The sequence below is a fragment of the Anguilla rostrata genome, chromosome 6 (assembly GCF_018555375.3).
Source record: "Anguilla rostrata isolate EN2019 chromosome 6, ASM1855537v3, whole genome shotgun sequence".
NCBI lineage: Eukaryota > Metazoa > Chordata > Actinopteri > Anguilliformes > Anguillidae > Anguilla > Anguilla rostrata.
Genome location: NC_057938.1, coordinates 17560326 through 17574796, shown reverse-complemented (window position 1 = coordinate 17574796; position 14471 = coordinate 17560326). Strand labels below are relative to the sequence as shown.

At 41.6% G+C, this 14471-nt stretch overlaps 1 protein-coding gene across 2 annotated transcripts in view; it reads right to left on the bottom strand.

Annotated features, from left to right (window-relative positions):
- fndc3ba (fibronectin type III domain containing 3Ba) overlaps positions 1 to 6980 on the bottom strand; it is a 147771-nt gene extending 140791 nt beyond the window's left edge. Inside the window, exon 1 of one of the 2 annotated variants that reach the window (XM_064338733.1) lies at positions 6836 to 6980. The gene's annotated coding sequence lies outside the window, so the exon portion shown is untranslated. The remainder of the gene's footprint in view (positions 1 to 6835) is intronic. The other variant, XM_064338734.1, reaches the window with a different exon arrangement.
- Positions 6981 to 14471: the final 7491 nt, after the last annotated feature.

Genomic DNA, 14471 nt, shown 5'->3' with positions numbered 1-14471 from the left:
ACAGACGCCGAGAGAGAGATCAGCGTTTCAAATGCTAAAGAATAACATGATTTAGCCACCAATGCAGAGCGGTAAGACACATTTCTGTGTGGAGAATGGATAGTCCCCCCCACCCGCTTCCAAAGGGGTCACCGGGTCAAATTCCTCATCCTCATTCAGGCCTCGAGATTTCACACACAGGGTGGAAGGGGGGTACGTGTGGGGGTGGGTTGGGGGGGGGGGGGGTGGGAGGGGGGGTAGGGAGGGTGGGCAGGGGTGTTGGAGCTTAACGATTTGTGGGAGGTCCACTTTCAAGGCAAAGAGCAGGGGAGAAGGAAAAACAGGAAGCTGCTGATGAGAAAGGCTGTGAAGGCAAGGTATGCATGACTGCATTCCTGTCACTGCCAAGGGGAGTGAGGGTCATTCACCATTAGGGGGCAGCATAGAGCGCCCCCCCCCCCAGGAAGGCTGATTGACGTGGTGAGACGGCCTTAAGATAGATTTTAAATCGCCAGAAGGGGGAGGAAAGCAATAAAGAAGGGAACTTTGCATGAAAGTAAACACTTCCTCTCGGGCCCAGTGCTGTGCCCCCTTCTCGGGGGTTCATTCCACATGCACGCCTGCAGCCAGGGCTAAAATTGTCCCACCCAAGGAAATAAAAAGGGCCATTAACTGGCGGAGCGGGCGTCAGGAGTTTCCATTCGTCGAGCGGCGGCCGCGTTTTTTCCCCTCTTCCTGTTTCGCGCCGCGCATGCTAATGCGAGCGTCCGTGTTTTTCGGAAGGCCACCTGACCAAACATTCAGCGTCCCCCCCCCCCCCCCTCCCCCCCAGCCCCTCGGACGGAGACATACCATGCGACGAAGTGGATACATTAATGGGGGTTTTTTTTGTTTTTTTGTGTAGCTGCAGGTCAATGGTCTGCGGAACGGTCGAGGCTGGACGCCTGCAGGCAGCCCCTTATCTGAGCCCGGGTATCTCTTCCCCAGGGACGGAATTCAAGAGGAACCACCACAACAATACGCGGAGCCTGGCTGTTACGCGGCTCCGCTTTTTACACCCCCGTCGTTTCCGAGTGGTCGCCAGACGAGGTATTGTGACGGTCGCGGCCAGGGGGGGGTTAAAGGTTGAAAGGGCTCTTTTATCACGCTTTAATCAACCGTCAACATTCGAACGAATCGCAGAGCACGCCCAACAACAAGCAAACATTGCGGTTACGCGCCGAGCAAACAAGGAACACCTTCTTGCAGGATGTCCTTGGCACCCGGCTACCGGAAAAACAAAGATGTGCGTATTTGGAGAGACCTCTGTCGAGTGTTTGCGCGGAACAACATTAGGAATGTCGTTTTAATATGACCACAAAAGAAATTTACACAGGCAGTGGGAGATAAGGCCGCTTCTCTATCGGTTCTCAAGGGAAATCTTTACTGCCTTCCAGTAGTTTAATAACCACAGATACCATTCAGGAGCTCTGGCCTTCTGGGCCAGACATGGTCAAACGCAGCATGTCTGCAACCGCACTGCGATTAGCACACATAAACCAAAACCTCCAGCTAAAATGGGAATTCAGAACTATGGCTATTTTAAACAATGACATCATATCCCGAGTCCCTGCCGAATGTTCCAGAGTCAGCATTTGATCTGTCCATGTGAAATCTTTTGCAAGACCAAAAAGGATGATTCAGAGTCTAAGCTAATTATGATGTAAAAGTACAAACAAACACACAGGAAGAAACTGACATTCCCAGTACAAAAGGTTCTCAAAACATAGGCCAAACATCCTGCTTGTTCAAAAATGTTGGTTTATGGTTAAATGTAGGCTGATACAATATTCTGTAAACATACATGCAATGCCATTAAACACAGATATAGATTAGTGAGAACTGAAAGGGAGGCTGTGGGTTGGAAAGTGACAACATGCGCACAGAATCCCATTTCCTATCAAACGCCCTGCAGAGAATTCCTTCTCTCGTTTATTCCAGGCGTTTCTTTCCCTGCCCTTTGAGAAAGCCACATCGGCAGAAAGCTTTTCCCCCACAATTCCTGCAGCGTTTCTCAAGGAATGCTTAACGCCCAGCTGCTCCTAATAAGGTTAAGGTTCCGTGAAGGGCTCAAGGGCTCAGATAAGATGGAGGTGCAAAGGTCAGACGGTTTATGAATGCCACTCGAACCCCTGGACACGAACGCATCCTTCCCCACGCTCTCTCTCTCCTGCACACTGAACACACTTCATCCCTACCCCTACTGGAGTCTGTATTTCGTCCTAGTCCAACAAGGTGTAGTGGCACAGTTCACTTGAAGACATATACATTGTAATTTGATAAATATTTCTGATTTGATGGCGATTTGTGTAGCACCAGGCTCACTCTATAAAAAAACAGAACAATTGCTTGTTGGACAGAGAGGTTAAACCGTGTCCTGCCAAAATCTAAAATGGCTTATACCTCCTCTTTGGTCTAGTTTTCCTATGTTTTATTTTATGACTTTACTGGAACTGTTAATTACTTCATTTCAACAGGTTGCCATTCAGCTGTGGCAAAATTTCAGTGGAATAATTTCCCAATTATTGCACTGAAAGAGGCTAATTCTTTCATGAGTCACCACAGACAGAGGTCGTATTTTCATACTGTGGGGGAATCAGTAAGCTCCTCATAACCATCGGCGCTGGGTCTGAGAAAGACGGAGAGCAGGGGGCAGCGCGGCAGCCAGATTCACTCCAGACTGCACCGACGAGCACACGCCTGCACCCGCACGCACGCAAATCAGAATTCAGACGGAGCCAGACGAGGGCTCCGACTCTGCTTTTGTTCATGCGAAGAGGGGAGAGGGGGCTGCAGAGGAGATAAGGCTCTCCTTGTTCCCACCCATCGCTGGCCCTCCATGAGCCTTGAAAAGACATCATTAGGAAATGTGTTTATGAAAATGTTATCACAGGCCTTTCTTTAATCAGGCTGGAGGTTACGGGGGGTGGGGCCAAAACTGTGGAAAGAGAGAATATCAAATAGGCAGTTGTTTTTTCTGTTTTAATGTTTTTTTCCCCTCTGTACTGTAATAATGAATATATATCCCTGCTTCACAGACAGAGCCAGACAGATCATTGAGCTGGGAAAGCCAATCACAATAGACAAGACTTAGCCTACTTCCACAAAAAACATGCAACAAGTATTTCAGTCCTACCTTAGCAACCAAAAATGATTGCCTTTGGGGGTATTGACAATTACATGAACTGCTTCATGCACTAATAACAATAATAATAGCCTCAAACTTAAATTCCCAGAAAACATGTAGACAAGCATAGACCTCTGTTCAACCCCTCATCAATCAAGAGAGGCGGGGAAAGCAGTTCTTGACGGGACTGGCTTTCAGGGCTGCAATTATAAAAATCACTAAAGATTTTTATCATTGCGTTCCGGATAACATCATTGCACATCAAAGAAAGTAGCCACTCCTGGGGAATCTGCAAAACCGCACCCCCACCCCCCACCCAACACCCCAGGAGGAAACCTCCACCAAAACCAGGTGCAAACTCCTTGTCCTCACAGGGAGCAAATACCTTGTGAGCTTCAGCCAATCAGAAAGCACGTCCCCAGGGACTCAGGTAAGTACCAATTCACATGGCAGGCTCCCATCGCACAGCCACTAAGACAGAAGTGGCCATTTTCGCACAAAGAATTGCTCTGAAAGTGCCTACAGTTGCACGGAAGAAATGGAGATCACATCCCAGAAATAACATGCACAAACATATCAGTGCTTTTTCCCCCCCATCCTGCAATCTGTCCATGGAAATATGGTTCTTATGAGAAAAGTAACACAATATCAGGGAGCCATTTCCCAGGAGCAGTAGATTGGCAAAACGCCACTACCACAGAGCTTTAGGTAGTATCTCTCTAACAGTGTGAAATCAGTACCTGCTCAAGAACTATTTTTATTGTTGTTGCTTGGAGACACGGGACTCTATTTTAATCAAAGGAACACACACTCAACGTCAGTCAACTTTCCGCCATTGGCCGATTGCCTGCATTCCTTTCAGAATAGTCTCTTTTATTCAAAAGACAGGCTCGGATTTCACTTTAACACACAAATTTACTCTATAGGCTAATCTTTACCCAGTAACTAAACATGACATCTTTTTGTCATGACACGTAACATTTGGTTGGGAACACGATTCTCCTGATAACATGGTCATAACAACAGAGCCAAATAACGAAAAAATGTGATGTCTGCCATCTAGTTTTCCACTAGGTATAAGAGGTAAAAACAGGGCCTGCATTATGCTAGGGGAACTGTAACTAAGTTGAATGTTATGGAAACAATACGCTGAGCAAACGTGGTGGTTTTCAGATAATCTGCACGCTGAAAATAGCCCCTTAAGGCATGCTCCTGCAACAAGGTATGTCCAATTAAACTTCCAGATTTTACTTCCAAGAGCAGCCAGGGACAGAAACTTTAATTATAGGTGTAGCTCAGAGACCAATTCACCCCTGTGAACATGCCCCTGGGCCACAAATTGGATTGGCTTTTGTTTTTTTTTCTTGTATGAAACGAGAGTGACAAGAGAGAAATTGAGTGTGTGTGTTTGTGTGTGTGCATGTCTACATGGGTCCTCACAAGAAAAGGTTCAATCATATTGCAATGTTCATGTGCATAAAACAGGAGAGGGAAAAAAAGTGATTTTTCAGCTATAATTATCTCCACATAAATAACTCAACTAGATGTTATGGGAGCTGCTCTTCCTAACTCTTGATGATAGCTTGAGTAAAACCCATTGTAAGTCAAACTCTGTGCACTGCTCAGTTACACAGTAGTTCAAATGCCCCCGACACCACCTCCCATTTAAAGTACACTGGACCCTTCACAGCTGGAGAACAAGAGAATCTCTCCGCTGGCGGGGATCTGTATTTTAAATGTGCATAGTCACCAAATAATGCATCTATATCCCAATTACCCAGAACACGTCCCGACAGGTCATAACAACAGTAACAATCGGGAAACACCGACCAGAAAAACGGTCTGGTTCATAGGAATGTGGGTCGAACAAAACTTGCAGATGCATAGGCCTAAAGAAAAACACTTATGCCCCAGGCTAAGGGCAAAAGAGAAAAATACTTAAGAATGAGAGATCAGATCATGAATGTAGTTGACACCCTGGCATGCAGCTTTATTTTAACATTTTTTTCGTTAAAAGTCTAAGAAGTTTTCTGATCTTGCTAACGACGTGATGCTCATTTGCAAAGGAGTGTATGTGCGTTGGACATTGGGACTTTTACGCACACAAAATTGTCCACCAGTAAGGTGATCGCTAACAAAAAAGCATTAAGTAGCCTACTAAATTACAATATAAATATCACAGCATACACATCAATAGACATTCCACAGGTTAAAACAATATTGATATCAAAATATGATTTCCTTCATCGTTTACTGCCCCACTTACGAAAAACCAATTCGCACAAAAAATTAGGCTACATCGAACTCATTTTTAAAAGTAGGCTTAGACTCCTTTCTTCTCGTTCTCGCTGTGGTATTTCATCTGACGTCATTTATTTAGGATCGAATTTCTCTTGCCTGCGATGTTTCTTTTTCTCCGATGTGCCCCCTGGATCCAGGCAAAGTTTTCTAACAAACCTCGGGGCTACGCATTCCATTACAAATGTGTCTTTCACACCTGAATGACACAATGGCAAACTCCAAAAAAGTTTCTTAAGCTTAAGGCTACACTGATTTTCACCAACTACCACCAGTGCCCGTAACCACAACTATAATTAAAATAAAATAGTATTGATCTAATTACAGCCTTTCTTATAGAAAGCAAAGCGAAGAGTAAATCTAACAGAATCGTGGTGGTAATCGGTGCATTTCGAAAAAAAAAATATCAAGAGTAAAGCTACGCATAGGCTAGTGAGCTATTTGCATTTGTTCCGGGGGCTCCAAAACTCCGATCTCGCACTATAAAACTTAAGCTGAGACCGTTTAACACTTCCCACAGACAACAGACACGTAGTTCTTTTCAGCTGTATCTGGCTAACTTGACACAGGCTCTCTGGAATACTAGGGTATGATGGAGTTTAAACACCTCTGTTCAACATTACCGCACTCAGTTAACTGCTGTGTCAGAAAAAAATTCACATCTGTATCAATTACTGAAATATTTCGAGTTGTTACATTACATTGATACACTGAGTATTCGCATTCTCTAAAACAAATTCCTCAATCGGATCTCATCAAAGAGGTCATTATTAAATATGAGCCAATTCCATAACGCCTATGCACAATCGCTGCATTCTCCGTTCCCGAATTTTCTTCAAAAAAAAAAAAAAAACTGCTGCCATTATACCACAGCTGAAGTACCCGAAATAAAAGTTAAAACGACGCGATTTCAAAGTTCTAACTTGATTCAAATAACGTGCATTTTCACGATAACAAATGTAAACTGAGAGCAGTTTTTTAAAAACAATTCTCTACGCACTCCTTTTATGTCTCCTCCAAAATACAAAACAAATCTTTTCACTGCCAGAAATTCTGCGCACCACACAGACAAGTAGCCTACCGAGAAACCAAGATTTTACTTTTAAACGAAATCGAAACGAATAGGCGTTATCTCACGTTGATTATAATATTCAACCACAAGCCATTTTTGTATGTTGATAATCTCTTCAAACTTTCGTTTTCCACCACAGCCAAGTTTTCCTCTTTCCTCTAGGCTCCCTGGTTGGTTGCTAGTTCAGTCTACCGGCGTCATCTCGCTCCAGACAGTAAATTTAGTAAGTTCATAACTTAAAAAAAGACATATTTTATGGCAACATAACTGAAGACGCCGTGTTATGTTGAACGTGTACATGTAAAACTAGTTTTACTCACCTTGCTGCAATAAAAATAATCTTCAAAGAACAACAGCCCTCCACTTTTTCCCCAGTTATGATTTTGGCAATCCCCAGCTTGTCTGCCCACTGAGAAAACGTTCTGACGGAGATTCCGCCATGTCAATTATGTCTGAACGCACATGTGAGCGAAGACCTGCCCATTTCTACCGTATACTATAGAGTAGACGATCATATAGGAAAAAAAACGTAACTTGTTTTACATTCTGAATATTTCACAAGAATAATGATCAAATAAAAGACACACAGATAAGACACAACCAAAAAAAAAAAAAAAAAACTCTAGAAAAACAACTAAACAAGTATTTTAATTCCCAGGCCATTTATTTACTCTTTACGTGGACGTATAGTTTTTGTTGTTTGTAAACATATGTAGTAGTATTTTAGCAGCTACAATAGGCCTAATATTTATTTTCCTACAATTATCCCTACTCATGCAGCTTTTTTTGCTTGTATCAGTTGTCCATCCAAAGGGCGGACATAGCTTACACTCTTGCATATTATCCTTCAGGGTTCCTAAAAACTATTCAGCTCCAATCGGCCAACCTTGAAATAACAGCATCTTACCAGAAAATCAAACCTGCAATATATAAATACAATATACAGCAATTCTCTCTATATATAAAATAGGATTTGTATTTCGATAGTTTTATTGATAGTCTACAATGTATAGTGGTATGAGTTCTTTTTCGTGTGGAAAAGGTGAAACCACGGACTACGTTTGCTTAAAAAATTTTAAACTTTGACTTCAACTTTTGTCAAGAAATTCGGGACAGAAACTGCACACACTGACAAAGACAAACAAAAGTTGTCAATCCAAACATGTACTTTGAATTCTAAGTTTGAGACCTCAAACAGCAAGACTGTTTCTAGGTCACTTGAATAATACTCCTAAAAATGGTTTTCTAAAAAAGTCTTCATCTGTCTTACATGATTGCCAAAAAGGTTTTACAAAGAACCATACAGGGTGATTTAAGACCATGCAATGTAGTGTGTTGTTTATGAAACAGCAGTGTGCAGTTAGGGTTTTATATATAAAGTCTTATATAGGGCTTCACATTAGGGCTCAACTTCTAAAGTCAACTTCTAATTCATGCATCCCTCAAGACAGATTTATTAGAATAATCTATTTTACGAAAAACCTTGTTGTATTGCAGTTTCATACAATAGCTAACTGCCATTATATTAAACTCATCACAGGTATGTCACTTATAATTATCAGAGGTTTTACTGCCAGTATTGTTCACTATATATCCACTATAACTAGTTTTCATAAAAGCCATTTGTATGCAAAAATGTGAACATGAAAAACAAAGTTTCAGCAAGATTCTTCGCAGCCTGGAGTTTGTTTGGAGGTATAATAAGCAAATTATTTTCTCCTGTATTAAACATTTCTTCACGTATGCAAACTAATTATATTTTTCAATAATAAATATTGAAGACCACCTTGAATCAAATACCTGTAAGGAATCTCAAAGCAGAGGCAATATACATTAAGAGTTACTTGTGCAGTAAATATTAACTAGGTAGATATTCATGTGGAAGAGCCTGACCCCACTTCTAATCTGTAAGCTACCAAGCAGTATTTTAGCAAATGAATGATTTACATTTTACATTTACACATTTAGCTCTCTTATCCAGGGCAACATAGGTAAGTCCATAAATACAGATTTAGGCACCACACAGTGCTGTTACTGGGTCTGAGATGTAGCTGATAGTTGTGGTCAATGCATAATTTTACAACATAAAGTTAGTTGTCATAGAGAAACAGAGAATGTAGTGTTATAAGGAAGCACTGGGGTTTGGTGATATAGTGGGCAGGCAAGCGTGTAAAGTTTGATTATAGATTGCAGGTAAGATGGTGCTGTTCCTATCGCTGCACCATAGAACAGGACAAGAAATGTAATTGTATTTTAATTACATTTAATGTAACTTTGTCAGCAATTACATTAAATGACATAAAGTGTTAATTTAAACCTCAAAAGCCACAATTATATTTAAAGTTTATGATGATCAGTGATGTTTGATAACATTGCATGAATTGTGTAGATAAAAATAAATAAATAATAAATAATTTTCAATAAAGCAGCATTCCGAGCTAATTGTTGCAAAAGATCAATACAGAATCTCAAAGAAACATTGTTACATTGCCAATATAAAAGTACATGCTGTGATCTCCTAGGAATCTGCCTGAGCAGCTTATTTGCTTGTTTGTTTCTGAATGATGAGTCAGAATTGATTACTAAAAGATATCAGGCCCTTATAAGGTTCTCCTTGTGATGCCCCCGCCATCTCTAACAGTGAGCACCTGGCATTCTCTCAACGGAAGATGAGACAGGAAAGCTGGACTTGGCCTGGCAAAGAACAGCAGGTCTATCATTAGATCAAATGCTAGACATCCAGAGGTTGTCCCACGGATGGGTCTACCTACGGAAGAGAGGGAAACAAAGGGCAATGAGCAGACAGAGAGCAGACAGAGCAGTAAAACGTCACCAGTGATATTTAACCCCAGCAGCAATGCTGAAAAGCTCCTTTTCCACGGAAGCTTGTCTGTTTTCCGCATTTATGTTAACCTGCTGCTGAAATCTGAAATGCACATCTCCACACATACATTAGGCATTGGCCTCACTTTACACATTTCCTGATCATTCCCATTTTGGATATCAATAGGAAGGTGCACCATTATGAACATTACTGACCCTCAACATACTGACTATAATTTAAAGATAGCGCTGGTTGCCTTTCATTAACAGAAAGCAAAAATAGCAGTAAAAGAGACCTGGCTGATAAACAATGCTTTGCTGTTTTTTTGTTGAGGAACATGCTGAATTTGTTCTTAACCAGAGTGGTAATCTGGATATTTTGGCATATCATTTTTGTGCCAATAAAACAGCTTTGCATGGGCCTATATTTCAAAAAAATTTAAGATCAATAGTTTTTTTGTTTAAACTAGACAAAAAAACTATTTGAATAAAACAAACCACACTTAGACAATCGTAAAAAAAAAAAAACTATAGAAAAATGACTAAGAAAGCATAGTACGGGAAAATTTCCCCTGTAGAGCAAATACCTCAAAAATGAAGATAAAACTAAAAAAGGGTGCAATTTTATACAACAAAGGGCAATATCACAAGGGTAATTGGAAACACTTTCTTCACTGAATGCATGAGAGAACAGTAAAATCAATGGCTCATGCAATATCATTGAGTCTGGATAGTGGTAGAAAACTTCGGGCGCATTGTGTGGAAAGATCATTTATCCTAAGGGTATTTCCATGATTTTCAGCCCAACCCAAGTGCTTCTTGTCCACCTTCAATCCTCCTGACAAAGCAAGCCAGCCCCCCCCCCCCCCCCCCCCCCCCCCCAGCCCCGCAAACAGCCAGCGCAGGCTTTGTTGCACGCATACATTCAAGACTAAAGCCATGTAATGCCAAGCATTTAGGGAGTAATTACTGTTTCCTGCAGTTTGCTTTTTTTGACAAGTACAAAAGGCTAACAGGAAGCAATAAGGGGTCAGGCTTGTATGAAGAGAGCAACCCTAAAATAGGACTGGTGGCAGTTCATTATATTTCAAAGATGTGGCATGTGTGCAGTGCAAGCATGCTGTTGCATTTTGTAGTTAATTACTTTTTTGGACTTGAGGTTGTGCCTCTACACCAGGTGCATGATGTAGGTGTATGTAAAAGACAGAGGGAGAGAGCAACAGAGGTAAGACAGATGGACATATGTATAGGGTTTATAATAATAATAATAATAATAATAATAATAATAATAATAATAAAATACATTTTGAATGAATGGAATTTCAAACTTGATATATTTGAAACTGTCAACTGTACTGTCAAGTTATTTGTAGTTGTTCCAATGACCATGATATGCACTTTTGTACGTCGCTTTGGATAAAAGCGTCTGCTAAATAAATGTAATGTAATTGTGACAAATGCAAATATACTCTGAAGGTATTTTACTTTGTAAGAATATAACCTGAAGTAGTCATCATATTACTCGTTAAAAATGTGAAACAGTCACCATCTCTAAATCAATGCAGATGTACTGATAATTTCCCGGAGAAACTGAAAACCACAGGACCACCGCAATGACACCCAAATGAGCTCTATGCCTTCAGATAGGTTTTTGTAGGCAGCCGATTCGCCGAACACTGTGACCGGCAATAAACGTGACGTGCTGCCACCAACAGGATGTGGCCTGTAATGAGAACGTCACATTCCACAGATGTCTGTGTCTCCCCTGTATGAAAATGTACTGTACCCCAGACAGTTACTCATATAAACCCCTCGTTTTGGGGAGAGAACCCACTGGAGATCTTTTCCATGGTCATTCAAACAAAATTAACAACACAAATGTTTTATATATATATATCTGCGCACATGTGTTTTAAACAGCTCAGAGGAGGGGATTAGGGAAAATGTTCCAGTATGACTCCTTGTTGCATGTAATTAGGCTGGACGGTATGCTGATGACTAAGCAGGGAAACATTTGTGGCCCTGAGATGACGGTGGCGCTGAGATTTTCCATTTTTTCATCAGACATTTTTCATCACAATTATTTGTTTTACAAGGATTTCTTCTGTTATCAAAGAGAGATGCAGGGAGAAGGAGAGGGGGCTTGGTGGTCAGATGGTCAATTGCCATGGTCAATTACAGTCCCTTCAATGAAATGAATGTTGTTGTCTGGCACGGTTGTTCTCATCGTTGACTCTTGCCCAAACCATATGTTTTGGATTTTCCAAGTCCCAGCTGCTCTCTCTCTCTCTCTCTCTCTTTCTCTCTCTCTCTCTCTCAATTTCAAAATCGACTTTCCCACTTTTGCAGTATTTACACTCCACTGAAGACCTTTGATCTTGGAAAAATGGAAAAACTCCAGAATGTAATTGCATTATATGCATTTCTTTTTGCTGGCAATGTTCAGGCAGAGGATCTTCTGGTGGTGGAAGATTTGTGCTTTGTTTTTCCAGAATAGTCTGTACCAAATCTCCCTTCTTTACCCTAATTGGATTTCTCACCCTGGATATGAATTGTTCTGCGGGGTTTATTTGGTCCCGTTCTCTGTTGTGGGAGCCTTTCTATGCTGTATTACTGTTGATGCTACCCCTCAGCTGTGTGCTGGGCCCTCCCCCATGTGGCCACACCCCCTCCCAACACCGGAGAGCTGCCAAAGAAAACTCTGATAGAGTACATTTTACACTGAGAGTGTTCCTTTCCTCCAGTGCAGACTCATATAAACTCTGCTTGAGCTGTATTAACGCTGACAGTTTTACTGTGTGGGTTAACATTATTTATAGCAAATAAACAGTGGTACAGAAAAGCCAATGAGAAGAGAAGAGCTCAGTGGCTTGGTTGCTAGGCGTGTTCACCAAGAGAGCAGATAGTGCTAGCTTGAAACTGGGGATATTGGCCAACTATGACCAAGGGTTCCGCAGCTGTAGAACATGATGCAGATGTTCTATATACAAACCAGATGGTCAGCTTCTGAGCTGCTTTGGTCCTACTTCTGGATTCCAGGAGGGTTTCAGCCCTCCTCATGAATATTCAGCAAGCAACTCAATGAAGAACATGAGCAAACTTCAAGATCACAAAAGCTGTATTACCACCTCAGGTATGTGTAAATATCGTGTGAACTGTGCAGCGTGTGATTTATTCCTTACATATATTTGTTTTAATATATATTTTAACCTGGGTTGGTAAAAACCCAATGGGATTAGCAGAAAATCCTGTCTACCAGCCAGACGGGCCTGTGCCAAAAATTCTCATGTTGTATGTTGATCAGTTAGCATCCTTAAAAACTAATCTGTACCAGTCACTCTAAATCAGTCAGCCAAAGATTAGGCAGTGGATCCCATTGGGGCATTAGTATGGACTGCAGTAACAGGTTCTTTGACCAGGATGAAATTTAGCTTGTGTCATTGCGAACTGTGGCTAGGAATCCTGTGGTCCAGCAAATAATTGGTCAGAATGTCACCCAGGGTTTTCCCTGCCTCGTTGCTTAATAGCAACTCCTGTGATCAGTCGGGTCAAGCATTGCTCAGTGAACTCTTGAGGAATCTCATTGTCTATTTTGATGTTGACCCTGGGAAAAAAGATCAAAGGTTGGACTGCTGGCAATCACTATGCAGTCTACGAGAGAACGCTAATGGCATCCCACTGTCCTCAGTCCATTAGGGGTACCACTGCCAAGAGACCTCAGCTAGGAATTCATACCTGAAGGCATCCAACACTATCAGTCTGGGAGAAGAGTGACTGGATAATGGGGCCGGGAATGGGATAATTTCACTTTTGGTACTTAGTTAAATTTTAAAGCAGATACTTTACTCAAGTCATATTATATGGGAGACTTTTTAATTTTACTGTAGTTGTTTGAATTATAATAATAAAACTTAAAAAACATAAATAAAACGTTTAACTACTTTTTATATTCATTTATTTACATTACATCTCACTGTTGACTTATAAATGCCTTAGGTAGTAGTAACTAATAATACACACAGTCTTATGAAGGTCTGCTTAGGTTTAAAGTAAGTCTTCTGTTGAGAGCATCAACCATTATGCACGTCCTCACACGGACTGCAGTGGAACTCTCCGTGTCCGTGAGGTTTCACAGGCATTCAAACACAAGTCAGTAGACTAGACAAGAAGATGCAGGTCTGTCTCTTTCTCGGCCCCTCCCTCCCTCCCTCCCTCCCCGACTCTCTCGTTAGAGTTCAACACGAGCGTGACAGGATGAGAACAGACTTCATTAAAGTCCGGCTGAACACGCGGCGAGCCGCGCCAGAGGTACAGGGCGCCCTTGCCTGGCCCAGTTTCTGGGCGGCTTCATCAAGGCGTGACGTCTGCGCGGATATATGCCTTGCTCCAGGATGGAAAAACCGCAGCAGACTTCTAATGGCCTAATCACAGCCAGCCAGCCACCGCACGGATCAGGGCCCCGTCCACCCGCACGGGGCGCACCGGAGAGGCTTCGGTGGAAAAATGAAACCTACGTTCCGCTGTTTCGTTTTCCCTCCGGAGGAAACGCAACCATTTCAAACCGTCTGCTGCAAACTACGATTATATCCACTGAGGGGAATATACCAACGTTTACTTTTGTATTTTTTTTTTTTACCGCTCCCTTTCTAGTGTAACTGTTGCACTTTAAAAAGATGCTTGATAAAATTCTTCATGAAAAGTATTAAGCTTAGAGGAAAAGGCAGGGAATAAATATGTTCTCAGAACAGCTCAGAGATTGATTACCAAGTCCTGTTTGAAATAAATGAGTTGAATGTGCAACAGTAAAATGTGCGCCCTCTGTTGATGATAGTGGAAATGACAAAAAACAAACATCACTTTTGTTGAACCCTTGACCAAGGTACTTCATCTGCATTGCTTCAGTAAATATCCAGCTGCATGAATTAATTGTATTAAAATAATATAAGCTGTGTAAATCACTCTGGGAAAAAAACAACTGCTAAATGCCTAAAATAAATAAATGTAAAAAATAAAAATAAATCAAGGATCCTGAAATCTGGCTCTCATGGCCAGTAGCCCTGTTGATGTTCAGTTCTGCCCTCTAATCAGAGACTGATTTAAACCTGACACACCAGGTGAGGGTAATCTCTCTGG